The sequence below is a fragment of the Myotis brandtii genome, unplaced genomic scaffold, assembly GCF_000412655.1.
Source record: "Myotis brandtii unplaced genomic scaffold, ASM41265v1 scaffold397, whole genome shotgun sequence".
Taxonomy (NCBI): Eukaryota; Metazoa; Chordata; class Mammalia; order Chiroptera; family Vespertilionidae; genus Myotis; species Myotis brandtii.
Window position 1 is genome coordinate 431,973 of NW_005365229.1, and position 8,020 is coordinate 439,992.

The window sequence follows — 8,020 nt, forward strand, 5'->3', positions numbered from 1 at the left end:
AGGGCCTCTCTGGCTGCACCTGGAAAGGGTGCGGTCTAGGATTCGTTCGACAAACGCTGACGACAGGCTTTCTGTGCTCCAGGCAGGGTGCTGAGGAGTAAGACCCAGGCCTGCCCTCCAGGAGCTCGCAGACCCGCTGGGGAGACAGATGGGGGAACTCGCAGTTGCATTTTAGAGTGACAGCGGCATGAGGGAGGGCGGGTGATCCCCGGAGACACCTACACCAGCTGGGGAGCTGAATGCCCAAAAGAGAGCAGGTCTGATCCCGTGGACCACCAGGCGCACCCCATGTCAGCCTCATCTGTATCCTCCCTGTTGAAGATACAAAAGCGAGGGAGGACTCCTGCCGCCCGGGAGGGAGGTGGGGAGTTGAGGAGGAGTTGCCTGGCTGTGGCCGGATGGAATAAATACTTGCTGAATGATTCAGGGAAGGCAATTCGGAGGCAGAAAACAGCCCTCTCCCTCCAGGGGCCATGGTGTCTGCCTTGGTCATGGCTGATGTCCCACATCACTAAGAGACCTGGTACTTGTAGTAAGGGAGAGGGCCAGCCCTATCATAGATGAAGGCCCGCCTCTTATCACAGTGCCCAGCATAGTGCCTGGAGCGCAGTGAAGGTGTAAGGACGGAATGCAAGAAGGCAGACAGGGGCCGGAAAGAACACTTGTGGAGGGAGGGAGAGAAATGCAATAGTTCAGCTTGTAGCGGGCCAGACACGGAGCCAAATGCTGCCCATCTGTGTCACCATTTAATCCCACAGCCTCCATTTCCATCTTCATTTTTGCAGCAAAAAACTGAGGCCGAGAGGTGCCGGAGAAAGGATCTGATGAGGCAATGAGGACTGAGTTCCATAGACCTTGCAAAATGTGGGCCTTTTTTGATAGACTTACTGAGGCTTGTTCCTAACACGGCCCACCAGAGCAGCCAGGGTCCCTTTCCAATTCCATGGTCCCCTTTGCTCTTTTCTTTCCAGCTATGAACTATGCTGGCCTTGGGCCCACCCTGAGAACATGCCAAGTTTCCTCCGGCCACAGGGACTTTGCACATGCCATACCCTCTACCTGGAGTCTGTCTGCTCCTACTTGCCAGCTTGACTCGGTCAAGCTTCTACTCCCAATACAGGTTGTGTGACCTTTTGGGGGTTAAAATCTGATGCCCTCATTAGACTGTGAGCTCCATGAGGGCGGGGACCATGCCTGTCTTGCCACTGCGGAATCCCCAGTATTTAGCACAGAGGTTGGCAAAGAGTAGGCCATGAAGCAAGATTTTCTGAGCAGTTAGGAGAGTGAATGCAGACTATAGGTTAGAGGTGGAACTCAGTATATATTTGTTGAATGAATGAGTAAATTAATGAACCAGAACTGTTTCTCTGTAGTCCAGCGGCTTGCTAGGAAATATTTAACAACTGGCTCTCTGGGGGAAGGGAGTCTTGATTTATAGCGTTTGCCAATTTCTGTGGTGTAAATATTTCCAGTGTGGTCAATTTCTAGCTATCAACATGATGTTAACGGGCTCATCCCTAAAATGTAATAGTTGGGTCTTGTGAGCTGATATGACCCAGTTCCAGCACACCACTGCGTGAAGTCCCCCTGAAGGAGACATCCTCCAGACACCAGGAATATGTGAGAAGTTGACAAAAGATGGAGTACCAAGGACTCTGTCCTCAGCCCCAAGCTGGACCAGGAGGAACTTTTGGGAGTTCCTGGAGCATTGTTTCAAGAATAATCGAGTTCCTGACCTTGAAGTAAGGGAATTGGGGTTCAAATCCCAGCTCAGTCCCTTACCAGGTCCCTCTGTGCACCTGGGATAGGTGTCTTAACCTCTCTGAGCTTCTCTTTCCACTTCTTTCAAAATGAGATGTCAAAACCATGAGGGGGCGTGGTCAGGCTCCCACGAACTAGCTGGATGAAAAAATATAACTTTACCTTGCACCTCACATAGGGCCTGGTTATTGTGGGGTGTCTATACTGCACAAAAGAATGATTTCATCTAAAAGTGCTAGGCACATAATACATGCTCAATAAAGGCAAGTCCTCTTGACCATTTCTCCAGCATCTTTTAGATGTGGCCTCATCTATGGAGTTCTGATCCTTTGCTGGGCTGGGTGCTGGCATTCTGCCTATTGAACACATCTATGGGTAAATTGGGTGGCACTAGCCTGGCTTTTTTGGTGAAACTTGGTGATGCAACACCCCTGTGTGCTCCAGAACTTTAAGAAACAGGCAAAACTCAAATCCAGAGTCTGTTCATCTGTGCACCCTCTGACCTAGGTCTAACCCTCAGCCTCACTGCCAACTAGGTGTGTGACGTGGTCAAGCCTCTATACCTCTCCTGGGGAAAATGAGCATAACTGTCATCTCTTTTCATAAGGATATGCAAGGGATGAAACGGGAGAGTGTTTTTAAAGAGCCGTAGGCAGTGCCTGGCCTTGTAAGTGCCCCTTAAGTGGTAGCTGCTATTATCACCATTATGTCACCCATGGAAGAGAGCAGGGTGCCCTTCAGACCGTGTGCTTGCTGCAGATCAACCCTGGAGAGAGCTTTTCCCAGAATCTTCTTATCCCCAGAACTAATTTTGAATCTTGTCCAAGCTCTTTGATGATGTGAAGATATTCTATTTCTTTAAGGACCCGCTGCAGAGCCATGAAGAAGAGAGGCTAGTTGTCAAGGCAGCATGTTTTCTGGGTCAGCTTCTTGGCCAAGCCCTCGTGGGGGAGTATGGGAAGAAGCTTGGATTTGTCCTCCAAGAAAACCCAAGCAGGCAGAGCCTGGAATAATTTTTGGTGAAGAGAGGTCATCCAATTCAGCACAGTGGAGATAAAAGAGCCACAATCTAGTTGTATCAGCCAGGAGTCTTTTGATGGCAAGTGACAGAAACTCAAATCGTACTTGTTTAAACTTGCTTCCTAGTCCAAGTAACTGGAAAGCTCCAGCCTTCTGGCATCCAGAGAACTAAACTCAATTTCTTTCTTTTCCTCTCTGGGTTTCGCTCCTGTTTGGGTTCTGTTTTCAAATCCTCCCCAGTCTTAGCAACCCAAGTAGAAGGAGACTTTCTATTTCTTAAATAATTCTGCAAAACCTTCAGATAGGCTTCTCATTGGACCAGACGAGATCACATGCCCAGGTCTGAGCCAATCACCGTGGTGGAGGGGATGGGTTGTGCTAACTGGCCCTGAGTTACCTGCTACTTGTCAGGAGGGATCGGGTCAGCCCTATCATAGACAAAGGCCCACCTCTGACCAGCTGTGTGACTTCTGGCAAGTCACCTGTTCCTTAAACAGGCTGCTTTGAGAGGAAATGAGGTCACATAAGCAAAGCACCCAGGTCGGAGGGCACTGCTCACAGTAGGAGCACAATGAACATCTCCTCCTCCTCTAAGTCAGATTGCTTCCCTTAGCTGCAGGCTTTTCATCTGTAAAATGGAGCTTTCACAACCATCCCAAGAGGCAGGTACTATTGTTATCATCTTCACTTTTCAAACAAGGAAACCAAAGCACAGAGAGGTTAGGTAAATGACCGAAGTTCGCACAGTAACGGGCAGATCTGGGATTTGAACGCAGGCAGTTTCTAACCCTTTTAGAATGACGCCACACCAAGTATAATGTCAGTATCACCTGAGTGTACTAAGCCCGGAGGCCATGTCAGCCCAGAGGAGGAGCTCCTGGCTTTTCTTGGGTTTGGAGTCCTGCTGTGCTACTCTGCCTCCTCCAGACAGGCAACCAGGGATGAGGAGGAGTAGTTGGTGCAGGGGTGCGAGGCAGGACAGAGCGCAGCGTGTTCCAGACACAACTGGAAGTGCCTCTTGGGTGCACCTCAAGTCCTCCCCGTGTCTGGCCTCCCTGTCACCTTCCAAGAGCCCAGGAGGAAGGTCAGGCTGGTCATCCCCCAGATGAGCACCCCAGACCCAGAAGCGTCAGTGTCTTGCCCAACACAGCAAACCAATGGCAGAAGCTGGACCGAGGGCTAGTGGCCCGGCCTGGCCATCCTCTGAGGAGGCAGGTTGGAAACTGACAAGATCGGTTTCCAGCAGGAGAGGAGGTGGCGGGGACCGACTGGGAGAAAGGATTGGGACATGCTGATGTTAAGAGGCTCCCTGGGCCCAGGAGGGAACTTTCATGTGATGTGTGCATAGCAGGGAGGCAGCAGGTGCCTGGGGTCTGAGCTCCTCCAGGCATAGAGCCCCGGGCTTCAGGTGCCCCGTGAAAGTCAAGCTCACATTCTAAACTAAAAAAAAATCATATTCAAGGTAATTCCACTGTATGGGGGTTTGGCATATCATTTTTGTAACATTGAAAAGGAAGACTCAGCTGCAGTGCCTATGCATGGAGTCATGGCTAAGCATTCACATGTGGTATATCCATTCTATGGAATATTATGTGTCCTGCAAAAGTAATACATGAACATGCATAGACCAAGAAGATATACCGCAGGTTCAGAGTGTTATGGGCAGTATGATTCCATTTGTTATTCCTCTCCCGCAAACCTCCCAATATTATACCTTCTCTATGAGTATATGCCAACATTTTAAGATGCATCTTTATTTTATATGCCATTAAGAAAGAAAACAAGCCTGGCAATTATAAGTGTGAGATGCTGTGGGTGATCAAACACATCCAAGTGTGTGTCTTAGAGAAATAGGTAAATATATGGGAAGACATGGAAATATATAGAAAAAAGATAGGAAGGATGTGCCTCCAAGGATTCCTGGAGGTTCATTAGGGGAGGAGGGGAAGAGAGAGGAGTTGAGGGTGGCCAAACAGGTGTTGTTTGAATCTTCTCTAAGAAGAATATTATATATTCCATCAAACTAGCGCTAACAGGAAGCCCTAGGGAGCAGTGTAGGTAACTAGTTGTGACCCCTGCCTGTCTCTCCAGCTGCAAGAGCCGAGCTATGTGTGTTTTCTGGGTACCTCCTCTTTGAGGTCTTGGCACATTCTGCCCCCTCTTTTGGGAACACCCATCCCTTCTCTCTGTCCAGTTACCACCTCCTCATCTGTCCTCCTGGTTTCAGTTAAGTTGTCTCCTCTCCCCCAAGTCCTTCCTCACTCCCAGGCTGGGTTAAACACCCCTTGTCGCAGTCCCACCACCCTTTGTCAGCCTCCTTTGTTGTTCCGTTCCAGCTCTGACTCTTCATAGCTGTTCCATCTTGAGCAACTGACATAGGAACCTTGCATCCTAGTTTTCTCGTCTGTGAAATGGGAATTAAAAAGTCCTACCAGCAGAGCCCAAGGTACTCGAGGACAATAAAGAAACAATTATTCTAACATTCAAAGGCCATAGCAGCTTAGCAAAACCAGGAGATAATCCAGGGTCCAATCGACAGGGAGGAAACAGGCTTTTGAGAGGGGACATGATTTGCTTGGTAAGAGATGGAGTAAGGCTCTGAACTTAGGTCTTTGCTTGTAGAGTCCTGCTCCTCCCATATCACCATAATGCATCCTGGAGACCATGAAGATAACCAGGGTCAGCCCCCACCCTCAAGCGGGCTAAGTTCTGGTGACCACAGACTCAAGGATAGATATTCACAACAATTTTAAACATCCACATTCTCACCAGGCGTAACAGGACCGAAGGCCTTTGGGCCCACCTTGGAGTCCCACAGTCACATTGTCAAGATTTGAAACGAAAGACAGTGGCATTTCCCTCTGTGGGAAAGGGTTCCTGAGACGTCCTTCTTTGGCCAGAGCTTCTGGTGTTTCTGGAGGAAAGGCATGTGCCTGCTGTCGTTAAGAGTAGATCTGTTACTTAGCCAACCACCTGGGGCTCCTGATCTCGCGAGCATTGTGGGAGCCCCGTTTTTCCACCCAGCCGTTCTTTGAACAGTGTGAGTATGGAGCAGTCACAAGCACAGCTTTCCTTGGCGGGAACACCTTAGCTTCTTTCTGGGTTTGCTTTCTTTTTCCTGGTAACAAAGCATTTTTTTTGGTCTTGTTAGATTATTTATTTTTGCATCCCACACATAAGTGAAATCATTCGTTATTTGTCTCTCTCTCCGGCTGACTTGATTCACTCAGCGCAGTACCCTCTGGGTCCATCCATGCTGTTGCAGATGGCAAGATTTCATTCTTTTTTATGGCTGAGTCATGTTCCATTGTGTATATGCACCATCTCTTCTTTATCTCTTTGTCTATCAGTGGACACTTAGATTGCTTCCATATCTTGGTTATTACTAGTAATGCTGCAATAAACATGGGAGTGCATATACTTTTTTTTCGAACTGGTATTTCGTATTTCTTTGGATTAATACCCAGAAGTGGAATTGCTGGGTCATATGGTAGTTACATTTTTAATTTTTTAAGGAACTTCCACACTGTTTTCCATAGTGGCTGCACCAATTTACAACCCCACCGACAGTGCATGAAGGTTCCCTTTTCTCCACATCCTCACCAACACTTGTTGTTTGTTGATGTGTTGATGATAGCCATTCTGACAGGTGTGAGGTGAGATCTCATTGTGGTTTTAATGTGCATTTTTCCTGATGGTTAGTGATGTTGAGCATTTTTCATGTGTCGATTGGCCATCCGTATGTCCTCCTTGGAGAAGTGTCTATTCAGGCACTTTGCCCATTTTTTTTAAAAAAACTGGATTGTTTGTTTTTTGGTGTTAAGTTGTATGTATTCTTTATATATTTTGGATATAAACCCTTTATCAGATGTATCATTTGCAAATATCTTCTCCCATCCAGGTGGTTGTCTAGCAACAAAGCATTTTTGAGTCAAAAAGATCTCTTGCACTTGGGTACTCATTTGCCCTTGATGAAACCATGGCCTGCCAACATTATCATTAATTTTATAGAGTAATCTTAGCTATCATCTGCTGCGTCCCCACTGTAAACTATAAGGGATTGGAAGGTGTCACCCCCCAAAGTCAGGTCCACGTACCTGGGAATGGGACATTATTTGGAAAAAAAAGTCTTTGCAGATGCAATTAAGTGAAGGATCTTGAGATGAGATCACCCTGAGTTAAATTGGTGGGCTCTCAGGCCTATACCAAGTGTCCTGATAGGAAAAGGAGAATCAGAGGCGAGAAAAGAAGGCCGTATGGAGATGGAGGTAGATGCTGGCGTGAGGCTGCCACAAGCCAAGGAATGGTGGTCAGAGGCAGTCAGCCACCACTGGGAGCTGGAGAGGCGCGGAAGGGTTCTCCCCTAGAGCTTCTGGAGGGACCGTGGCCCTGCTGACACCTTGATTTTGCACTTGAGGCCTCCAGAGCACGAGAGAAGAAAGCCCTGCTGTATTTAAGACACCTAGTTGGCAGTAATTTGTCACGGCAGCCCGAGGAAACAAATACGACCACTGTATCCAAAGAGGTGCCCCCCCCTCACTGCCTGTTCCTTTCCCCCCCTACCCCCATCATCATGCCTATTTCCTCTGGACATGTCCAAGTCCATGATTGCCTCCCTTTCCTCACTGGTCTCTCTCCTGGCCCTGCCGACAGGGACCTTGTCTGCAGGGGTGTCCCGGGCTCTGCGGCAGAGCTCGCCCCTCTCTAGGCCCGTAGGCATGAGTTTCTGAATGTGACGTGGCTGGAGAAAGGCACATACCCAGAGAGGACAGCACTCCTGCTCTGAGACTGCAGGAAAAATTAAGAAATGACAAAGGCGAAGGCCCGTGAAAAAAATAAAAGACGCTAAACTAAATTTCAGCAGGGGCTCTTACAACGCTGGAGGTGGGGGCGGGGACCTGTTCTTCCCGGGCTTGTAATTGAATGCGTACATCAAGTCAGCTGGCGGAGCATCTGGGGACCCTGCGTGCGGGCGCCAGGCGGAGGCGGCTCTGGGAAACCTCATTAATTTCTAAATGAGAAATGATTTCATTTCTCAGCCGGCGTCTGGAGGCAGGGCCAGGCGGGCACCAGGCCCACAGGACCAGGTTTCACACCAGCTGCTGTGCTTCCTTGCCCATGATTTTTCCTTAAGAAAGGGAGGAAGGAAGGGAGGAGGGGGGAGGGAGGAAGGACACAGGTCTCCTTCCCCAATCACATTTTCTCCTGTGACAGCCCTGGGGCGGGGGGGAGGGGGGGT

General features: G+C 48.8%; 1 protein-coding gene across 1 annotated transcript in view; it reads left to right on the top strand.

Annotated features, from left to right (window-relative positions):
- TMEM114 (transmembrane protein 114) overlaps positions 1 to 8,020 on the top strand; it is a 15,085-nt gene that overhangs the window by 1,763 nt on the left and 5,302 nt on the right. The window lies entirely within an intron of this gene.